Source organism: Coturnix japonica, chromosome 4 (genome assembly GCF_054131305.1).
Source record: "Coturnix japonica strain WE chromosome 4, WE-NBRP24, whole genome shotgun sequence".
In the NCBI taxonomy this organism is placed as follows: Eukaryota; Metazoa; Chordata; class Aves; order Galliformes; family Phasianidae; genus Coturnix; species Coturnix japonica.
In genome coordinates, this window is record NC_140666.1 from 59,141,854 (window position 1) to 59,165,380 (window position 23,527).

Here is a 23,527-nt window from a genome sequence, read left to right on the forward strand (position 1 = left end):
CTACTATTCTGTTCTCTAACAAAACTTTCTGTTTACAGAGTTGTAAGTAGTTCATTCACTCACAGAGCAGGATTTCACAGGTTATTTACATCCGAGGATGTGTTATGTGTCTAATCTCAAGGAAGGTATGAGAGGTAAGCACTGCAAACAGTTCAAAGAAACCACTGAAACCACAGTCAACTCAGTCAAAAGCAACAGCCCTCCCGGTTGCTGGACAGATACACTAAGGCAGTGTATATACTTGCCACAGGATGATTTATTGTGCAAATTTTGAGAAGATCTAGATAAAAGGCTTCACAGGGAGACTGGCAAGAAGGACCTTTTTTAAAGTTATCTCAATTTCTAGGCGTATTTAACGAATATTATTGGTATGACAAAAAGCCGGCTCTGATGATAACTCTGATCTGATCTTAGGGACATCTACACCTTTGGAAGGACCTGGGAGACAATATTTCTTTCTTTTCCATGTGTTTGGTGATAGCTGTGATCCTGGACAATAGTCCCTACCAAAGCGGCCCCAAGAATGAGAAAGACAAATGCAGGGCATAGACGAAAACAGAAAAACATGAAAAAGGAAAGAAAAAAAAACCGCAGAAACACAAAAGCCTTGCCTTAAAATCTGTGCTCCCCAAATGTATTATTTCATGCCAAATTTCTTTGAATTGTTGTAAGAGGTGAGGGACAGTCCATGAGATTCTGAAGCTCAGGAATAGAAGATGAGTTGTCATAACTAATGGAGTCATTAGTGTCTGAAGCCATCCTGCAGGCTTCTGTATCTGCTGGGATGCACAACTGGTATAGAAAGTGAATTAGGCCATTAAACCCTGCAACTTTTTGTCTCTCTCCTTGAAAGTAATGGATGCTGATTGGATTTCAAGCTGATGAAAGAGCACTCATGCTTCCATCTGTATTGGATTATACATAGTGGGTTATCTGAGGTATCGTCTAGACAACATTGAAACGTGGTGTTTTTTTTGTTTTGTTTTGTTTTGTTTTTGTTTGTTTGTTTTTGTTTTGTGGTCTTACTGCAAAGAATAAACTTTTTTTCTCTCTCGCTGCTCTGCACATTCAACAGTGCACACTCAATGCTTTTACACAACCATCCACAGTTTCAAAGTTGCCTTTTACTCATACAAATAGCATTAGCTTTTTGCATCACAGAGTGAAACTGCAACAAAAGTTAGGGCATATGATGTCAGATACTGGGCAGCTGCATTTGGGAATAGGAACTAATGTTCTATTAAATTTTATTTTAATTGAAGTAGCTTCAGATGGCAAAGAGTAGCTTCCACAATGCAATTATATCAAAGACATGGATATGTCTGAATCCTCAGACTATAATGAGATACTGAATTCCTTCCAGTGGCGTTCTTGAGTGTAAATGGGGATGCTGGATCTACCAACTCTGACTGCAAGCGTCACTGAGAATTGGTCATTCTCTGAGTAAGGAAAAATAATTTTAATAACACGTGGTATGATCTGTAAGATTATTTTTTTTCAGATAGAGAGATCTGTGAGCAAAGAACGATATCACTGCTGACTGTTGTTGCCCATTATATCTATAATGTTGACAGGCTAACTACAGACTCCCTTGGTCATCTTGCTTTAAATTGAGAGTATTCTCCTACAAAATAAATAAAGTATATTTTACTTCATGTTGCTTATATCATAAACTGTACTATCAGTGTGAGGTCTACTTTTCCAAAATATAGCATTAGCTCAGAGAAATACACAGAAATTCACCTGCTGACGACCACTTATTGAACTATATTCTTAGGACAGCATTAGCTTTGCTCTTTTTGCTCTCCATTGTTTGTTTTCTGGTTTTCAATAAAACACAGGGAATGCACATTCCAATAGAAAAAAGAGTGTAAGATTTAACTTAGCAGGTAGGTAATGCAAGATTCATTCCTGTAGAGCAACATACTAAATAAAGCATTTCATTTCATTTCTATGGAACATATTTTAAAGTCTTGATGAAGCAAAGAAGTTATGTAAAAGGCAGGCCAGTGTGAAAAGAGGAATATGTTCCCTTTCCCTGAGTTGTGCTTGTTTTCGCCTCTGCCAAATGAGTTAATAATAGCAGAATTATGCAAACTACTACTATATATATGTATGTGTAGCACATATATAAATAGACTGCAGTGAAAAATTTTTTCTTGATACAGACCTATGGTTAGCCAAACACTGAAGTCATGCTGTTCTCAAGCAAGCCAGTACGAGCATTTCTAAGGATAAAACACATTCCTTGCAGTCTAAATGACTACAGGGTTTAAGGTAAAAGACGTGTGTAATTCGTTCTCATTTTGGTTAACTACCTTCATCTAGTGACCAGAAATGGTATATCTATTAACACAACGACGATCCGTAATTCAATTGTTCACGTGGACAAAACTCAAAACTCTGTTCTTAGGATTTTTCAGACAGTGAAAGATAACAAGGAAACATATTTCCTCCCACACAAACAGAACAGAATATCTCCAGCTCTCTCCAAAAAAATAGGAGTGTATTTGGACTTAAAGATAACACAAATGTGCAGAGGCAATGCCCCTAACCTGCACCACTGCTGCCAACTGCATCTTTTGTGCTCACTAAAGCAGGATAATCTAAGCAGCTTCCTGCAGCATATTTGGCTGAACCACACTAGCTGTTGGTGGCATTACAGGATGGTTTTTTCAGAAGGGTTTTAGCCCTCTCAGTGTCATGGATGTTTCTTAAGATAATGTTAAGAAGTTGCCTTCTAATAAGCAGAAGTCACATAAATACATCACCTAGACTGTAGCCTATTGTACCTCCAGCATATGGATATATTACACAGTTTTTTGCCAGGCTGGACCATACTGGCTGTATCATTTCCATGTTGGCTGATGGGATACATTTGCAAGAAGGATGAATAATGAAATCACAAGCTTTGCTTCACAGTTTCCTATTCACTTTCTTTCCGCTTGTAGGCAACATGTAATTAAACATATACTTTCTTGAAATGAATTTGCATTAATAGAAATAATACCATTGAGCCAATCATACTTCAAAATACAGATGAGTAGAAGTAGAGTGAACAGTGGCAAAGCAGCAAAAAAGAATCCAAAACTGCTGGTGTGATCAGATGCCTTTTAATTGAAATCAGTGTTACTGCTTCAAGAAAGTAGAGGGACGATTCAGCCCTCAATAAACAGCAAGCCAGGAGATAACAAAGTTTGAGAAAAGATGGGATAGAAGGAGATGGGCTAGATTAATAAAGTGAGTTCAATTTCAAAGAAGATACACGTCCTTTGGAGACAGGAACTGTATTCTAAAAAGAGACAATCATTGTATTGTCTAAAATACCACAGGCAGCTTCCAGTTCCTGACAGACTGCACATGGTAGTCACAAATGGCACCAGGGGTCAATAAGCCTTGATGAAAATGCCTCATTCTGAATGGGGATAAGGATGATGAAAACATTCAGAGCAGCGTCTACAATGCAACTTATTTAAGAGAAGTCATAAGTCCCAAGCAAACTGAAGTGTTGGATGCTCGTGCCATACACCACATCTACCACAGCTACTTTCCTCAAGCACTGAAAACCTTTCTCCACAGTGGCCCATTTGACTGGGTTACATATCAGGGACAGAGACATCTCTGTGGAGAATTCATTACAATGTATCTGTTTGTTTTCAGTTATGTTTGTGGAGGAACTCAAAATGTTTATGTGGCTGTTAAAAGAAACAAACACTGAAACTGAAGAGATGAGAGTCACACACGCAGCTGTGGCAGAGCAGCGGGGCTGGTGTGCCCAGCTGTGGGGCGGCTCTGCCCTGAGGGGAGCCCGTGACCTTCAGGTGACCCCGGCCGTGCCCTCCAGGTGACCCCGGCCCGGCCGCCTCAGAGAGAAAGGGCGGGAACGACGAGGCGGGAAGCAAAAACGGCAACGGCGGGAAAAAGAAAGCGGCGTTCTGGGCTCCCATTGGCTGGCGGGCGTGAGGAGATAGCTATATAAGGCAATCGGACACCACAGGTGTTAGAATCAGCGTGTGAGGAGGTTTCGCGTGCTTCGAGGGGAAGGCGGCAATCAGCATCCAAGGACTGAGGGGCGGCGGGACAGGTAGGGCTGCTCTGAGGCGGAGACCGGGTGGGCCCTGAGCTGGCTCCGATGAGGGGGGAGCGCCGGAGGCAGGAGCCGAACGGGCTCTGAGCGGAGCGAGTGGGAGGGGACCGGGCCGAACCGGACGGGAGGGGGGCGGGCCGAACCGGGAGGGAGGGGGGGGGACGAACCGAATCGAACCGAACCGAACCGAACCGGGCGGGAGGGGGGGGGGGGTCGAACCGAACCGGGCGGGAGGGGGGGGGGGGGTCGAACCGAACCGGGCGGGAGGGGGGGGGGGGTCGAACCGAACCGGGCGGGAGGGGAGGGGGGGTCGAACCGAACCGGGCGGGAGGGGGGGGGGTCGAACCGAACCGAACCGGGGGGTGGGGGGAGGGAGGGAGGGAGGGAGGGGAGGGGAGGGGGGAGGTCGAACCGAACCGAATCTAATCGAATCGAACCGAACCGGGCGGGAGGGGGTGGGTGGGGGGCCGGGCCGAACCGAACTGGCCGGGGGGGGGGCCTGGCCGGGCCGAACCGAAACAGGCGGGGAGGGGTGGGGGGGCGAGACTGGCCGGGCCGAACCGAGCCGAACCGAACCGAACCGAACCTGGAAGGGGGGGGACGCCGGGACGAACCTGGCAGGGAGGAGGGGGAGGGCCAAGCCGAACTAAGCGGGGGGGGCGGGGGGGGAAGCCGGACCGAATTGGGGGCGAGCAAACTCGTAGAAGACGCAACGGGACAACGGCAAACAGCAATTAATAAAACAAAAATATTTCACAACTGTTGTAATGATTTCTAGGAATTGTATCTCCCCTTCTCTGAAAATGGGTGAAATGTACAAGGCAACACTGTTGTAACAACTGTTACCATTTTTGAACATAAAGCAGCACCTGTGATCCTTAAAAGTAAAGCAGTTGACAATGTAACTGATACTTTTGGTGTGCCCAGCTCCTTTTGCACAGTCTGCCCGCCTCTGTGACCCTCCGCTGCACCGGCTGGAGCTCCGCAGTGCATCAGCATGGTGAGTAGAGCTGCTTTCAGTGTTCTTTTTGTGGGATGAACTGGGGGTCGGGAGATGCAAGGTCTTCCTTGGCTGGGTGGCTGCGTGCTGAGCTCCCTTGGGATGCTGGGTTTGCTCTTTCCTTTGGGTGGAGGGGTCGGTGCTCCTCAGGTCTAATGGTGTCCTTCATTCTTCAGGAGCCACTGCAGAAGAAAGAAGCAGCAAGTGTGTGGAACCTGGAGGCAACAGCGAGCAAGAGGAGGAAACAGAAGCCTGAGGATGGGGGGGAAAGAGAGAGGCTCTCTGGGCAAAATCACCTCCCTGTTAGCAGGGGCATAGTCACGTTTCAGTTGAGTGTTGCTCGCACCCTGAGTGACCAGACAGGTTTTGTGCTGGGCGACCTCCCTGTAAGCAGGGCTGTGGTCTTTGCTGTAGTTGGCCTTTTGCCTTGATGCTCCTTTGGCTGCCCGGGGAGTGTGGCCCCCCGTAAGGAGGGTGCGAGCCACCTCTCCACACCCGAGTGGGAAACGGAGCTAGCTGGACCCCAAGGCCACCCTGTAAACAGGGTAGGTGCCTTATCCCTGCCCCTTTTCTCCCAGCCCCTCGGCATTACAGCCTGATGGTGGCCTGCCAATTGAACAGCCCTGTACTCAGGGTATCTGTCACAGCCTCTTGGCTTACCTGAGAAGCCCCTTGGCATGTTGAGGCCTTTTGCTTCCGTGCCACCTGGGGACAGGTCACAGGCTCTTGCCTGTTGTTCGTGGTTGTGGGTTTATTCCCAGGGTTTGTCCATGCTGTGTTGTTCTTCCCTTCTGGAAAGTCTCATCTGTGTGTGTGTGTTCCCTTTCCTTTCCTTGGTGGTGTTTGTTGAATGACTGTATGATTGAGCTTTCCCTTTAGGCTTCCACATAAATGGCTGCAGCTTAGCTTGGACTTTCCAGGGGGGAATGGAGGACTTGATGCATGGCACAAGTGGGGTCTTCCCTTTTAGTCCCACGAGCGCAGTGAGTGTCCTGTCATGCCCCTTTTTGTCATAGGACAGATCAGAGCCACACAATAGCTCTGTGGCCAAGGCCACCCTGTAGCCAGGGCTTGGGCCTATCCCTGCATGGCTGCCAGTTCTGCTGGCGTCGTGATGTCCCTGTAATTGGCGTGCATGTCTCAAGCTGTTGAGCCCTCTGTCCCCCAAGCAGCCCGCCCCCCCTGTAATCAGGTCTGGGGTGGTTGCTTTAGCCAGCCAGTTGGTGGGAATGACCCCTCCCTGTCCTGTCAGAGTGCAGGTTGAGGTTCTGCTTGTAGGTGGGGCGATCTCCCCGCTCGGTGGGTTGAGGTTGTTCCCTGGGCTCCCAAAGGCATGATGTTGTGTTGTGTTTCAGCTGGGCGGGCCAGCCTGTAACTCAGGCTTTGGTGGGAGCTGTGTGCTCTGTGGGGCTTCTTAGCAATGGTGAGGTGTTGGGCACCGTCCCGTAGTCGGGGCTGCGTGTGCCTGCAGTGTTTGATGAGCTGTGTTCTGAGAGGAGACCCCCTGTAGTCAGGTGGGTATATAGATGTGAGGTTGGGCTTACTCCCTCCCTGAAAACTGGGCTGGGATCCCGACCGCGGCGTTAGGCCGTGCCGCCCCTCTGCCTGGCTGCTGAGTGTTGTTCCTGCTGCTGGGGGGGAAACCAAGCTCTGTGGCTCTGTGGGTGTTGTTGCCCCACCTGTAACCAGGTTCTGGGGGCAGGAGCCTTTATGCTCCACTGGCAGCCTGTTGTGCGCACTGGAGTGGGGGAGAAGGAGCCTCCCTCTGCCTACGGACCAAGGCTGCCCTGTAAGTCGGGGATTGGCTTTGCCTTGGAGTCCCAGGCCCTTTGCAATTGAGGCAGCGTCAGGGGACCCCTGTAAGCAGGGAAGTTGACCCTTTGGCGGCTGCTTTCTGTGTGCCCAGCTCCTTTTGCCCAGTCTGCCCGCCTCTGTGACCCTCCGCAGCACCGGCTGGAGCTCCGCAGTGCATCAGCATGGTGAGTAGAGCTGCTTTCAGTGTTCTTTTCGTGGGATGAACTGGGGGCCGGGAGATGCAAGGTCTTCCGTGGCTGGGTGGCTGCGTGCTGAGCTCCCTTGGGATGCTGGGTTTGCTCTTTCCTTTGGGTGGAGGGGTCGGTGCTCCTCAGGTCTAATGGTTCCCTTACTTTTTCAGGACCTGCTGCAGTAGAAAGAAGCAGCAAGTGCTTGGAACCCAGAGGCAACAGCGAGCAAGGCGAGGATGCTGTATGTGTTGGTTATATTGGCATTTCTTTGGTCTCTTGTCATTTCATTTTTATTGTTTATTTATTGGCTTATTTGTTCCTCATTGCCCTGCATGATCCCTCTTAATAAACTTTTTGTTGCTGTGTCTGTGCTATGATATCTTGTAATATATTTGATTTATTTTAGTTTATTTTGATGGTCCTCAGTTACATATTGTGGCACTGTTTTTGGGTGTACCTCTTTTCCGAATTTCGTTTCTTTCTTCTTAGCATGACGTACACCTGTAAGCTTAGCTGAGGATTTTGGTGTCATTAGTTTTGGTGCTGTCAGCTGTAGCAGAGCTCTTTCCTCTCTCTGCAAGTCTTGTGTCTGTAACCATGCTCAGATGTACTTTGTCAGGCCGATTTTTTTGTCTGGCTTGCAGATATGCCTGTGTTGGTGTCTGTTCCCTTTAGGTGTAAATAATTTTTATACTTTCCTTTGGTTTTATGGCTTGAATGTGGCCTGCTCAGGGATGGTAATACATTGCTGGTTGCCCACCAACTGTGAGTTTCTGTCTTTGTTGGTGCATTATCTCTCCCCTGTTCTACGCATCTTGGGCCCACCCCTCATTGGCAGGACTGTAGGGAAAACTGTCTAGTTTTGGATCTGTATAGCACTGCTTTGTAACAATTAGAAATGCTGGTGGTATTGACATCATTTTTCTCCTAAAACCAAAATGTGGCATCTTCTCAGACACTCTGAAGGAAACGATTCTTTCCCAGGTAGGACTAATATACCCATTATAGATGTGTATGCTGCATTTTAATTTGTACACTCTCAATTATACCACTACATCGATCTGAAGTTAAATAAGGGTGAATGATGAATAGTGTTGTTTTTTTTATCTTAATTGCTTGACATCCATTTCACAAGCAGATTATTTAATTCTTGTGGATATCCCTTCTACTTTGTTTTATGGCATTTACCCACAAATAGAGCCTACAGCCATGCAAAGCAAAAATAAGTGGTACTAAGTCTGAGAAAACAAAGAAGCACCCCACTGCTAGATTTAATTTAATCCAACATCATTAACACCCTAGAGCACAGCTCAGAAAGATATACCATCCACTCACAACACTTTCCTTAATTTTGAGGTATAAAAATGTGCTTTTGTGCTCATGCAAAGTACAGCACTGATCAGTTCTCACATGGGTTGCAATTATATCCCTGGAAATAAGCAGGCCAAAACAACAGCAAAGTTTATCAGATTTATACCCTGTACATTAGAGAGTCCTGTACAAGCAGAAATGGAGGAGTGACACATCTCATGAACATGTGGATCTACACATGGCTTTTTATCTATCTATCTCCTGTGGAATTGTGGTTGTCCTTGCCCTGGGTTAGAAAGAAAGGTCAATGGCCAAGTTTGTAAAACTGCAAAATGACTGTTAGAGTCCCGGGGGAGATTCTGCACATGAAGAACAAGCAGGGCTGAGCAAGCAGGACAAAGCAGAAACCCCTTCCTTCTCAAGGCAAACACTGCAGGCGAGACTTGTGGAGTCCCACCCCTCCAGCAGCCTCTCACAGGAGGAAGTTCTAAGATGTTCACTGTGGAATTACTGGCAGAATTTTTTTTCTATTGTTGACATAATTAGACCATCTTAAACACTGTTAACATCTATAATATGCCATTCAGTTTCTATCACTGCTTCAGATATGGCATACTTTATTTTGCCTTTCAATACACTTACATCTTTCACTTTCAGTGCTAATGTTCATGTCTTTTGTGTGTGTGTGTCCCTCAATTACCTGCTCAAATATGGCATCATTTTGTTGACGTTTTATGGGTAACCTAATGATAATGATGTGCTGTTTCACACATGCTGGAGATGGTAGAGGATCTAAAATGAAGTGGGAACAGTTCTGAGTAGGTTTTTGGCTCTCGTTCACACCAGCATGAGTTAATCGAGTCGTAACCATCATTTGTTCAATATATTAACACAAAGAAGAGAAGAAACATTCTCATGTGTCATTTTCTTACGTGAATCATTGTTCCTCCTCATTTCTGGTACAGTCTTTCAGATGTTTCTAAGATGGAAATTGAAATATGCATATTTATTTTTAATATAGGGATGTCCAGATATGTTAAAGGATTTAGCAGTAGCATTAAATTAGCTGTCACTCAGGGCTTTAAAACATCCTTTCTAACAAGCTCTTTCACCATAGAGGTAACTAGGAGAAAATACTGTTAGCTTTTCTTCTAACACGTATCCATTTCTAGCACATAATCACTATTCTGAACATGTCCTGCATCTTTACCAATACGAAGATCTTCCCGGTGCAGTATCAACAGCCTTTGGAGTCACCCAAAGAAAACGACAAGAAATCAGAACAGCTAACTCAATGGACTTGCCTGGGAAACAACTGATTTTATTTACTACTCATAACCTTTTGCCTTGAATGGTAGTTCACAAATTTTTGGATCACAGAAGGGTCTACAAATTCGAGATGAAAAGCCACTGTATACATATGGGCCAATGTTCTCTTTGCAATGAAATGTCACTGCTAAAGAAAATGCTGGCACTGAATTATCCCAGCAACTGAATCAGTAATTTCACAGCATCTGGAGTCTGACTTGCTGTGCTCCTTAACCAATTCACACCTGCATCCAAAAACTTAGGCCAGTGTAGACAGATTGAAAAGATTAATTAATTTATTTTTTTCACTATAAGGAATTAATTTTCTACTACGCTGTCAAGATACTATTGCCATGCTTTTCTTTAGATTTAAGGTTTGTATTTCTTCATCCAACAAATCAGACTACTGCAGGTAAGCCTGTTCTGAAAAGATTCTATTTTTTAAGTCAAAGGCATGATTTGGATTTTTATCACATTGTCAAAGCACCATTCCCATGTTTATCCTTATCTTCAAGACTTGTATTATTTCTAATAGCCAACTAAATAACTGTTCAAGATAAACCGTTCAGCAGGCAGCAGGGAGCTTAGTCCTCTAGGAGTGTGGCACTTTTGAATACACCACATCCATCTGAATGGACGTCTGCAGGAGCTTTATGTCACAGGGACTTCAGGCATTTGCCTTTTATTACCTATTATTTGAGAGAGATAAAGGTTAGAAAAGAGTAAAGGTTAAAAAACTGTACTCTAGAAATTAGTTTAGGATTACTTAGCGTAGCTGAACTGGCTGACAGAATAATTGCAAGTGTGATAAAAAACAGAAACGAATCCCAATTAATGGTGGAAAATTTGTATTTTTTTCCTTCCTGGTCCTTCCAATTCTGCTCCTCAAGAGCTCTCTCATCCATAGGGAGGGAGTGGGACGGGGGAAGACAAAAAAGACAAAAGAGAAACATGTTCCCTTTCCCTGAGTCATGCTTGTTTTCGCCTCTGCCAAATGAGTTAATAATAGCAGATATAAATATAGCTTAAAGCATGAAAGAAGTTCTTATTTAGTGCTTGGGTTTAAATGGGTGTTGCAACAAAGGTATATTCCACGGTACAGTTAGAAGCTATTTCATAAATTCCATTTGTATGAGTTATAATCAGTGCAATATTATGAAGGTTTAGGTTTCAACCAAAGTAAAAGAACTGATTAATGAATGTTTTTATGAATTTCACTAATGAATGGAGAATAGGGTCCTGAACTGTCATACATGCAAGAGATAGTGAAATGACCCGGAAACCAGGAATGGTTCTCCATTAGAAGTATCTAATATGTAGTTTCAAAAAGGCCATAACTAGTATCAGAATGTGCTGAAATCCAGTGCAGTGTACTAATTTATTTGTTTTAGATAACAAAGATATGTTTTTGTTTTTTAAGGTGGTTAGAGAAGTAGGGAGAACATGGCCCTGTGAGAAGAGTACTAAGCTGTGGCTGCTATGATACATAGAGTGAAAAATTTGCAAGTTGCATAAAAGGAACATTTGGGGAGGATAAACGGAATGTCATTAGACTCTGCCTGTCATCACCTGCTGGGTTTTTTTTCTAAGGAAATCAGCTTTACAAGCTTTGAATACTGGCAGAAGTTCCAGGCTGAGGGTGTAACTAGTAATCTTTCTCCTTTGGGCAACCCTCTTATATCTTTTTCTGACAGCATACCTCTTTCTATATTGATTGGTTCATTGGTTTTCATTAGCAAATTTCATTACATTTTATCACTTTGGAAGGATTGAATAGAATTAATTTTGACAAGGAAAATGTTGAAGCTTTTTGTTCTGTGCTGTTTATCTTTACCAAACCTCTTATGCTCTGAGGTAATCACTGAGCAATTTCTGATCCAGACCAATTTCTAGTATACAAGAATAATTGATCTCATATTACTGTGTGTGTAGCTACCGAGGATTTGAAAATTACATTGGAATCCTTTCCACACTGTTCTGGCAGCAGAGAAGGGCATCCATCGTAGGCATGGGGATAAAATAAATGTTAATCTCCACAAAGAGGGGCTTGCGGGGCCATGAAGGGAACACACAGCCCCAGCCTGCAGCGTGATGCGTTCAACAACTCACAACCTTGCAGCTGCTCTCTTTTCTTTGAGATTTGCACTGCCACTAAATTTTTTGAGTTCTCTTTGAAGGGAAAAAGGCCAAATGATTAATTTTGCTTTTGATCAGATGTGAAAATGTGCTCGGCACCCTCCTGTGTTGAACAGCAGCGCAAGAACAAAAAGTGCCTGGTTTACATCAAACCTCCTCTGGGTTTCTGTAAAGGAGGAACATGTCATGCTGCTTCCACTCCCACCACTCTCCTCAACCTGCCACAGGTCAAGCTAGAGAACCATTAACATGAAAGTCATTAAGCTTTTTAGCATGTGAGTATGCCAAGCTCCAATAGTTATCCTCCAGATAATAAGCAAGTTTAAATGGAATAGTACATCATCTGGTTTCTGTACCTTCTTTTCTACCACTTTCTTCCACACTTTCACGAACTTGTGGTTGTATTAAAATCAGAAGATTTTGTCTATTGCAGATTCAACACATAAGGTCAGCAGTGTGCCCAGGTGGCCAAGAAGGCTGATGGCATCCTGGCTTGTATCAAGAATGGTGTGATGAGCAGGACTAGGGAAGTAGTCCTGCCCCTGTATTTGGTATTAGTGAGGCCTCACCTCCATTACTGTGTTCGCTTTTGGGCACCTCAGTACAGAAAGGACATTGAGGTGCTGGAGCAGGCCCAGAGAAGGGCAACAAGGCTTGTGAAGGACTTGGAGAATGTGCCCTGAAATACCTGAAAGGTGCTTACAGTGAGAGCAGGGTTGGTCTCTCCTCACTGGTGACAGGTGACAGGATGAGGAGAAATGGCCTCAAGTTGCACCAGGGTAAGTTTAGGTTGGATATCAGGAAAAGCTTCTTTACAGAAAGGGTAGTTAAATACTGGAATAGGCTCCCCAGGGAGGTGGTTGAGTCACCATCTCTGCATATGTTTAACGTTTGGATGTGGTGCTCAGGGACGTGATTTAGCAGAGGGTTGTTAGAGTTAAGGTAAGTTGGTTAGGTTGTGGTTGGACTCTGTGATCTTTAAGGTCTTTTCCAAGCTGAACGATTCTATGATTCTGTGACTCTGTGATCACTGATGTCCGTTTCCTTCTTATCCATACCTGCAAAGGCCAGCATCAGGACTTGTAGTAGAAGGCAGTCCTTGAAGTCCAGCTAAAATCACATCTTTCTCATATTTGTCATGACTGTTCCCAAGTACAGAGGCTTATACAGTAGACTTCTTAAATGCAGTGTCTTGCTAACAACACAAGCTTGCTGGATTGCCATTTTTTGTATTTTAATTCCCATTTGATTACTTAAACCTAGTAAATTATGTTTAATTAGAAGGTAAAAGTTACTTGGCTAAACTTCAAAAAAAAAAAAAAAAAAAAAAAAAAGGATCCAGTTCTGATTTAAAGCAGAAAAAAATATGAAAAATCAATTATTTCCCATTTTAAATCTCTTGTAATGTTTAATATCTGAGTGAAAAAATATGTGCCACTCCTTTCTAATTTGATCTTTGTTTTTATTTTTAAAATCTGACTCCAGTGCACTGCCTTTTGATGCCTTTATTCCTGAGACTGAATCATCCTTCAGCACCTGGTGTTTTGCTGTTTTGGTTATACATCTGTATACAATCTTTAACTCTTTCTTTAAAAAAAAGCCAAACAGACGGGGTCCTTACAGTGTTGTTGTAGGATTGTTTGGCACTTTCTCCAGTTCACCAGAAGCTGTGGCTTTTTTGCACACCTGGTAGAAAAATATGAATGACAGAAGGGGACACAGCATTCCAGTATTAGTTTTATTCAAGCCATATGGTGGAACAAACATATCACCTCCTTAGTAGTAGGGAGTGCATCTCTGCCTCTGATGAAGTGCATGTCCTCTGTGACTCCTGATTTAAGGGTTTTCACCACCCTAACCATTCATCCTAGTACACCTTTATTCCTTGATATATTCATTCTGTTCATCAGTTCAGGAGTGTCATTAAAACATGTTCTGTTGAATTTATGAAGTTTGCTAAACTTATCAAGTAACTTCCATCACTTTGTGGTTGCCCTGACCCCCTTGCTGTATATCATTCCACCATCACTTTGTGGTTGCCCTGTCCCCCTTGCTGTATATCATAACACCAGCCTTTGTGTCACCTGTACATCTTGTCTGCAGTCATTTCACATGGGCTGGACCGAGTACTGCTTCCCATGAAAGTTTTTCCTTTTGGTCATGATTTCTAATTGCTACATTGAAGGCCTACCGAGAAGCCTTTTGCCTGTGCCATTTGGTGTATGCTTTGTTTGCACCATCAGAGTTAGAGTAACTTGTTGATTGCTTGGCTCAAACAGCAAAACAGTTTTGCACCACAGAGAGTATAGAGCCTGTATCTCCTTGGTGGATGGCAGCATTAATGTTCAAACTCTGCCCTGCTGGCAGCACTGAGCCTAGAGCATCCCCTGCTGCTTTGGTGTCAGGATGGCACTTCCCAGCTGGGGAACCCAAGCAAGGAAAGGCTGCAGAGCTCCCATTTGCTTCTATTGTTCAGTGTGTCTCTTACCCTTGTGTTTTTAATTCTTACACTAGGAAATATATATGTGTATTTCCTAGTATATATATATATATGTATATATATATATATATATATAAAACTTCTTTGAGACTTCCCTGAAGAAAGGACTGCTTTGAGATTTTCTCAGAGCAATTCCATTCCTTGTTTCAACTTCTATAGCCTTTTTCCAAAAGCCCTCTGAGCAAAACAGAAGGTGAAACTGTATCAATAGAGGGGATATCAAATGAACTAATAGTATTTTATATCCCTAAATAACCTAAATGACCTGTGCTTGTAGTTCAGGGAAGATACAGAGATCCTCCTCTAAGGAGTAAATTTTTCAAAACTCACTTTTTCTCTTCATGATTTATGGGAATAGTCACTGTTTAACTCACACTTATTTAAGTCATGTGTATTAAATTTACTCAGACATGCTTCAGGGTAGCATGCAAGATAAATGTTCTAACAGCTGCGTTCTCCAAACTGTACACTTTGAAGATCATGTAAGTGAGTATTCAGTGCCATAAGATAGCTGCTTTCCATTGCTGTGGACAAATCTTCATTCTGATTTTCTTGGTTCTGAGTATGACTGGTGATTTGTCATTGCTGAGTGATGAAACTTGCTCTGTCTCACTGAAGCACTTACTGTGATGTGCTACCAAGTTTTTTCTTCAACTGTTTTCCTTCACCATGTGTACGCCTGGTTTTGAGCACGTACTAAAAATTACTAAATCTGCCCTTGCAGTTCACAGTGCAGGGCACTATTTCTGTCCCTGTTTTACCTATGGAAAATGATGCACAGGTTGTCCCAAGGTGACAGAGGAAGTCATTGGCAAAGGCTGGCAAAAGCCCAGATGTCCTGAACTGAGGCCTAATATTTAAACCATAAAGCCAGCATTCCTCAGACACTTCACCAGATGTGCTCTGCTGAAGGTTTGTAGCAGCAGTAGTTAAATAAGAATGCAGGTACTACTGATGTCTCTTCTTGATTGCTTTGTGTAGCTGCTGTATACAGAATTTGGAGATGAAGAGAGCTAATGGATGTTCTCCTTGTCATTCTAATGGATTGAGGGGTGAAGATTGCATTCTAAAATACACTGCTACCTGTGTTCTCAGTTTATGTGAGAGGAGTAAGTAGAGCAATACTCAGGGCTACTTAATAATTTGTGTCCTAAAATCTTCAACTGAATACAAGATGAGTTATATTTTTCCCAGGATAATATCAAATGTATTTGTAGAACTGTCTTCTAATTCTGTAATTTATTCAGTCTGTAATTACCTCATGATGTCGTTTTGCCCAAATCCATTGGTTTTATTATTTTTTTCATGTGGTACTTTGTGAAAAAGGAAACAGAAGTACAGTTGCGTACAAGGGTATCCACAGTGACAAAAAACATTGGGAGCTTTAATAATGAAAAATAGGGCGAGTCTGACACTGTCTAGGTACAGCTGTTTACTGATCTACGTGAGATATTTACTGACTTAAATGAGTATTTCATTGTTGGTGCATCATATTCATTGTTGGTGCAACAGCAGTAAAACAAAATGGCTATTTATTTAATTAGGGAGGGCAGATGTAAGAAACACTGTTCGTGTAATGTCGCCTGCAATTGCTTTTAGTCCCAGAGGTAAAGGCATGTCAACAACTTTCTCCCTTATTTTCTCTTGAGGAAGAAACCTTGCCAAGGTGTGGAAGTGTGTTTCTAGTGCTGCCATGAAGATTTATCAATCCAGTAATGTAACTGTGTACAAATATCATAGCTCCATAGTTTACTTTAAAGAAATAAAGACTTATGTTCTAATGTATATCAACTGCATCACATTATCCAGCACTACTTACATTACAAGGTCTTGATGATCCTTTAGTTATCTGCTATTCATTACAGTCATGGTAGGTTTTTCCTGATTCCCTCAACTCTTGGTCTTTCCTTCTTTTCTCTTACTGCCTGTGTCTTTTTGTCCGTCTCTTCACTAGGAATCTTAAATTATTTTCATTATTTCCAATAAAAATAGTAAGCCTGTAATTCTCAAACTATACAGGTTCTGTGTTTATGTTTTGAAACAACGCAGATACTGCCTGATCTGTCATACACAATGATCAGGTTAGCCTGAGCAACTAGATTGAAGATTAATTCGGCAATTTGTTAATTAGTTGTAGCACAGGCTTTTGCTAAATTATCCAGAATGCCTTTGCCTGACCATCTGTTTCAAATGGAAATGAATTTTTGGCTTTAATTATAAAGGTCTTAGGAATATTATTTTTCTTTTCTTCCTTTTCTAACCGAGTCTGCCCTTTTGGAAATTGCTTGAAATCTCCCTGTATTGTATGAAAGGTGGGTTGGATTACCTGGACATAATAATATTTTTTTATTAGCCTTCCTGTTAATAATTTTAAATCTCTTACTACACTTACTGCAAGTTGAGGCAGAAGTCTCTGTTACCAAACTTTGTTTATGAATTTATTACAAGATACCAAGCAGTCCAAGTACAAAACATGTTAAACCATATGGAAAATCCACTGCAATTTTGCTAAATTATTCCAATGTTTAATTACACAGATCATCAGAAGGGTTCACCCTCTTTCTGATCTGTCTTTCTCACTTCACCATCTGGTCCTCATACCATACTATAACTTTTCAGGTGTTCCCCCTGAATTTATGTAGGCTAAGAACAAAGACAAAAAGCTCCTACTTCAGGTGCTGTTCTCCAACAAAGAATTACCTGTCTTGGTGTATATGTGCTTTTTAAAAGAAAGATGGCCTTGTTATTTTAAATTAAATGACTGTGTGGGAAAAGGAGGAGGGAACAGAGAGCTCTGGGCTGTTGTGTCAGCATGGTTTTGGTTGGTGTGATCCTCTCTGGAGCTCTTTGGTTCAGTTTCGTAGGGAGCAGTAAGAGGATCTCTCCTTTCCCTTCCTCTGGGCTGACTGCATTCATGTTGTCAGCAAATCATTCTCCATTTGGTTTCTTCTAGATGGGCTGGCCAACATGCCCACTACATCCTGTACATACTTTTCGGCCTACCCATTCTGAATCATAGCAATGTCCTAACTTGCATCTTCTGTGGTGCAGGGCAACAACTCCTTTTCATGACCAAGAAAAAAAAAAAAGAAAGAAAGAAAAACAAACTGAGTTATACTTCATGGCACATTTTCCAGCTCTGCTAGAGAATTTGGCCCTCACTAGTCACTAAGACCTTGAGCAAGCAGAGGAATCTGTTTCCTGCCAAGCTGTCATCCTGAGCAGAGGCCAACCTTGTAGCAGATCAGCATGGAGATGAGTCAGTGAAAAATGGACTTAGGTAAACACTGTTAACTGATGTTACAGAAATTTCTGCTGTCTCTCACTTCAGAACTGCGTTTATTTCTTCATCCAAGAACTACAGAACTGAGGAAGTGTATGAACACTCATAATTGAAATCCTAGGCTACATGCTGGTTTTCTCATAACTTTTATCCTTTCAAATTTCAGTTCTTATCCATCCGTTTGTGCATGTCATCACAATGCAGACCTACACATAGCTCTGGTTGTGAAAAAGAAAGAAAGAAAAGTTCATTCTCTTGAAAGGAACTCTAATTCAGAGCATGCCGGATTCCCTTTTTATCTTCCTGAAGATCTTTTCTCTCCAGAATGACCCAAGTTACTTTTACCAAAACATACTTTATTCAGATGGTCTCATAAAATTCATAAATTAAAAACAATATTGTTTTAAAATTAAAGAAAAAAGAGATTTTTTCTTTCACTTAGCTAGTTTTCACTGTACAGAAACTGATCCAGACAAGACATACATAGTATACTTGTATTAAATAAAGACATTTGCTTTTTAGGAGAGAAAATTCTCTACTTTTATGTCATGGTCAGTTAGCTTGTACTTTTTAGTTTTATTCTATGTTTTTTACCACCTTTAATTTGTTGATGTGATTTTGGACCAATATATTTAAGCCAACACAGCAGCTCCATAGCCATTGCTATTCCATGCAGAAGATAAGAATATATAATAATATGGATTTATGTGGGGGCACCAATATTCTCTTTGCCTGCACAGAGAGAATTGTCTTCCAATTAAATTCTGCTTGATAGAAGATAAAAAATCCTTCCTGCACGCTTTGAAAGTGCTTGACCATAGTACTTCTCTATTACCTTTGAATTGTGTTGGTCTGCCTGCCTTGTAATTTAACGGAGTGATTTGTACAATCCTTCTCTCTAAGCAGAACACTCAGACCTTGGATGTCATTTCCCAAGGTCTGTCATCTTAATACTCTCTGCCACTGTTAAATCAGCCTGTGGTTTTTGTTAGTTTGTTTGTTTTTTCCTTTGTTGCTGTCCTTTTTCTGTGTTTGCACAGGAAGTTTATCCACACTAAACATTTCATGCAGCCTTTAAAGGAGTTCTAAGAAGTTTTAGCTGTAACTTTAGAAAACAGCAGAGGCAAATGTCTTCACACTCCTCCCTTCTCCTCCCCCTACTGTTTATGTACCATATTCAGTGAGTTAAAATGATTCACTGTGATTCATTCCCATTCCCTCCCAAGCTGTGTCCTTCCCTGAAAAGTAATATATTTATTTTACTATTCTCCATGAATACTCAGCTTGTGACTTCTTTCTTTTCTTTTTCTCAGAAGTTTAGCTGTAATTCCTATAATGAATAGGCACCTTAGGAGCATGAGAGTAAAGCTGGTATTTAATGTGGAACCAGCTCTGTTCACCTCTTGGAGAATAATGTCAGCTCTTGGCAAAGGCACTCACATTACTGGAATTGTTCAGCTGGACCTCAATGTTTCTAGGATATAAAATGCTGAATAATCGGGTAAGAGAAACAAGAGATAGAAGATATCTACAGAGTTCTCTTCATTTATACTTTTGGCCTCTGAAAAATATGCATCATTTGCTGGACAGTTGTAATTGGTTTCTGTGAAGCAGAAGAGCTGTTGATGCTTTCTTCAGTTCTACATTTGTTTGAAGGAAGACTTCCAACCAGCAAAAGAATTCATCTCAATTTTTACATCAGTAGATGACTGTTAAACATGATGTATTCTCAGTCACTGTGTATATGTGTTTCTATTGCTAGGCAATAAAAGATAAGCCAAGAAACTTGCAAGCAATATCTTAATGATAGCACAGTGTGCAAAGTGTGCAGAAAGAAGAGTCAGTGTATTAAGCAACCTTATCCTGGAATTCGGGCACCTTTACTTTTCCATTCAGAAATTTGCTAAATCTTCTAAGGCCTTTGACTATTTGTCACTAGCATTGGGCCCTCTCTACTCATATGGTCCTTAGAAAATGAAGCTTTGAATATTTGTCTCAGATTCTGTCTGCTACACACTGGATTGTGAAAAGTGTGCTCGGACTCATTAAATCTACAGGGCTTGGAAGCTGTCCTTGTTGTTACGCCACAAACAATATTGCGTGCGAGACCAAAGTGCTGTGACTCTTTGGCATTAGGCGCGGTGCAGGCAAGAGCCCAGAGCAGCAGTCCCAGAACCATCTCTTAACACATCTCCTGTCTTTCAGCTGCTGGCAAAAAGGTGTTTTTTAAAAAAGTTAGAAGTTAAACAGATGTCTTTAGAGAAGATGAAAATATTTCTCAAGTGAGCAATTTCATGCACAGAGAATGGAAGCTATTTTGGTAGGTTTCTACAGGTAGCGAGGAACAGAGCTACCTCGCTGTTTTCTGAGTTTTGTGGGTAAAATATGATACAGTACTTGATGCTGAAGCTTAAGCACATAGATAAAGTCTTGTAAGTCTTAATTTCCCCAGGCCAAGATGGAAAAGTCCGTGTACAAATGTGCATAAACCAGCTATGCTGCTGCACTGCTTCATTTGCTTCTAACTCCAAGTGGAGATTCAGAGGCTCTTCAAAATCCATGAACTGGATGATTCTGAATCTTTTTTCAGAGAAGTTGTGAATGCCAGTAAATAAATAGCAGATAAAGTAGAAACAACTTCTGTGCCACTGCTGATGGATGGCAGGGAAAAACAGAAAGAAATATTAAGTAGGAAATTGTTAGTTGGTGAAGGGGAGGGGGAAAAAGGGAATATTTTCATTTCCTTAAAGCTGCTCATTCCTTGAATTTAACACAGCTAACCTGAAATATTCTTTCTTTAAAACAAAAGGAAAAAACAACAACTCTGCCTCTCATTTGCCTTTGCATTACTTTCATCTTGAGTGTGAAATTCCAAGTTAGTGCGAAAAAGCTGCCCTAGGGATATTCTTGGCAATACTGCAAGCAGAAAGTACAGGAAACCTCATAAGAGAGTTTGTTCCAGCAACACTGCCATCCACGTTTCAGAGCTACAGGGACATTCAAAGTCAGTCTAAATACTGTCGTTTCCCTTGTACAAAGTCTTGCTGAAGTACCTGGGATCTGAACAATTTAATGAAGTTATGGCTGAATTGCAAACTGCTGAAATAAAGTGGAAACAAAAAGTCATCCATGAGGAAAAAAAGTTTCACAAACTGAAGAGGTGCAAAGACAGTATAACTCAGTTACTGCATGTCACACTGCCCAAGGGGTAGAGCAGGAAAGCGAAGGGGAAAGATTATTAAGAACGTGCATTTCTTTGCTGCTTATTGTAGCTACTTTTGGGAATCATTGGGAAATGAGGAAGAGCTGGTGTGCTTATGAATGTTGTGCAGTGTTGCCTCTCATTTACCTCAAGCATGCTTTTGTACCAGTTCTGTTCTAGCGTGCTAACAAAGTTTTAGGATGTGCTTTTGGTAACTGATCACAGGGTAACTTTCTGAAAAGGGTTTACATGTATATTACTCTTCTTACTAGTGGCCTGAGTTAGCTGCTAAGCTTTATTGCACGGATATATAGGATTCAACAGTGAACAAAGTGGAGTTCCATCACTGCTTCAAAATCTTATCTATGGAACCATAGAATAAACCAAGTTGGAAGGGACTTATGTGAGTCATTGAGTCCAGCCCCTGGCTCCACACAGGACCACCCAAAATCCAAACCCCATGTCTGAGAACACTGTCCATACACTCCTAGGGCTGTGCCCACTGCCCTGGGCAACCTGTTCCATGCCTGCTGTCCTCTGGTGCAGAACCTTTCCCTAACCCCCACTTGCCCCTTCCCTAACACAGTGCTGTGCCATTCCCTCAGGCCCTGTCACTGTCCCCAGAGCAGAGCTTCCTGCAAGGAGCTTCAGCTGCCATGAGGCCTCCCCTCAGTCTCCTCTGCTCCGGGCAGAGCAAACCCAGGGGCTTCAGCACTACTCTTAAGAGAAGTCTTGCCTTCTAGACCCTTCACCATCTTTGTAGCCCTCCTTTGGACATCTATGTTCTAAGTCCTATCTAAGTTCCTATCTAAGTTCTATGTCCTATCTAAAAAGTCTGTTAGATAAGAAGGGATCCTGATCGCTCCATTTTGGCCTAGAGAACATTTCTTCAGAAAAGAGAGACTGGAGAGCATGTAAGACTGTATGTGAATACATGGAAAAGCCCAAACTGTGTTGGTTGTGCCATTAAAATGCAGAAGCCTTCAATGCTGAAATAGCATTAGGGTTTAAAAGGAATAGATGTGATTCAGAGTTTCTTAGCTGTTTTCACCTTGTGTTCAACTGCTGTCATTCTTGAGTGAAAAGAAGCTCAGCCTTGGCTTATACGTACTGTGCTACAGTTGTCAGAGCTTCTCAGGGTGCTCCTAATGGAAAGGCAATAGTGCTGAAGATATACAGAGAAATATATTTACATGAATGCTTTTCTGTTTAGTTTTTACATCAGTTTTGCTTCAAGTTTGCTATATAACTACAACTTTTAAGCTTGTTATTTTTAGAATAGTTTTTATTTTTGGCAATAGATGTTTTATTTATTTTTTTTATATTACTGAGCTCTCTCAGTACTCTACTGGAATTGAAGAATCTTTGTTTCTAATCCTAAACTTGCTGTTTAACCCACTTGTGTGCTCACTTAGGGCACATCATCCGAAATGCCTGCTACAGTTTTAAGGAAGTCTATATAGGAGTGTGAATGTCTATGTGTGACAACAGTGAAGCATGTGGTTTTTTTGGTAATTTTAATGCAGAAATACAACTTACTTTCCAAAATATAAAATTGAAATAATTATTTTGGGGGCACATTTTGCCAGTCATATTGAATACTGAATAAAACTTATCTGTGAATGTGAAGGTTTGGCTCAGTAAGTTGGAATACTGTTCTATTAGCCAGAAATAAAGCAAAGTAAATGGACAAATTCTAGACTGCTGAAATTACTGTAAGTAAAGTGGATCTCTAAGTAAGAATGACTGCTAATAGGCTTGAGCCTAATTGGCACAGTATTCAGAAACAAAAAGCTTACCTCAGCACCAAGATTAAATTGAGTATAGAATACAATTTTCGTGCACCCCTGTTCCAACTTTGAGGATAAAGCACCATGCAAAAAAAAGTGTCCAGGAGCCTGCCTTCACTCTTTAATGCTTCCACTCCATTTTGATTCAGTGGGAAGTTAATTAATAGCATAGAATCTAAGCTAGGTCACAGAATTCCAGAAACAAAGAATGGCTTGGGTTGGAAGGGACCCCGAGGATCATCAGGTTCCAACCCCCTTGCCACAGGCAGGGCCACCGATCTCCGCATCTGGTACCAGATCTGCCCTGGGCCCCATCCAACCTGGTCTTGAACACCTCCAGGGATGGGGCATCCACAGCCTTTCTGGGTGGCCTGTTTCAGCATCTCACCACTCTCTCTGTAAAGAACTTTTCCCTGTCATCCAATCTAAACCTCGAGCTTAAACCCATTCCCTCTTGTCCTAACACTGACTACCCTTGTAACAAGCTGATTGCCTTCTTGTTTGTAATCCCCTTTTAAATACTGGAAGGCAGCAATGAACAAGCCCTGGTCGAAGGAATGTATTAAACTGTAACAAGTCAAAATGGAAGACATGTCTAGTAATTTCCTTCTAGGACAGTTCTTACAATATATTAAACCTATAACAAAAAACCTAAATGTATTCTAAGGTGTTTCAGGAATAGGAAATATATTTTCCTTACAAAGGGTGACTTTCAAACAGTAAATGGTAATAATGTAGGAGAAAAATGAAGTTCTTGATTGCACTAAATAATCCTCTTTAAGAATTTTCCTGATTGTCCTGACCTTTTCTTTTTCTCACTTAGCTGATCTGCGTGTGACGAGTTACTGGTTGAACTGGATTTAGAAAAAAAACATGCTCAAAAAGCAACCCAAGAATGGAATAAGTGAAAACAGATGAGAGATGG

The 23,527-nt window shown here is 42.0% G+C and overlaps 2 long non-coding RNA genes across 3 annotated transcripts in view; both read left to right on the forward strand.

Moving 5' to 3' along the window:
• The first annotated feature begins 3,961 nt into the window (after nt 1-3,961).
• On the forward strand, nt 3,962-5,401 carry LOC146761091 (uncharacterized). The gene is made up of 3 exons (XR_014945935.1): nt 3,962-4,084; nt 5,015-5,087; nt 5,264-5,401. It is a non-coding gene; the product is annotated as an uncharacterized LOC146761091 (long non-coding RNA).
• Nucleotides 5,402-5,413: 12 nt separating this feature from the next.
• The window catches only part of LOC107313611 (uncharacterized), a 52,250-nt gene continuing 34,136 nt past the window's right edge, over nt 5,414-23,527 (forward strand). The window contains exons 1-2 of one of the 2 annotated variants that reach the window (XR_014945933.1): nt 5,414-7,066; nt 7,243-7,449. This is a non-coding gene — a long non-coding RNA (uncharacterized LOC107313611). Of the gene's footprint in view, nt 7,067-7,242; nt 7,450-23,527 lie in introns of those variants that run through there. The other variant, XR_014945934.1, reaches the window with a different exon arrangement.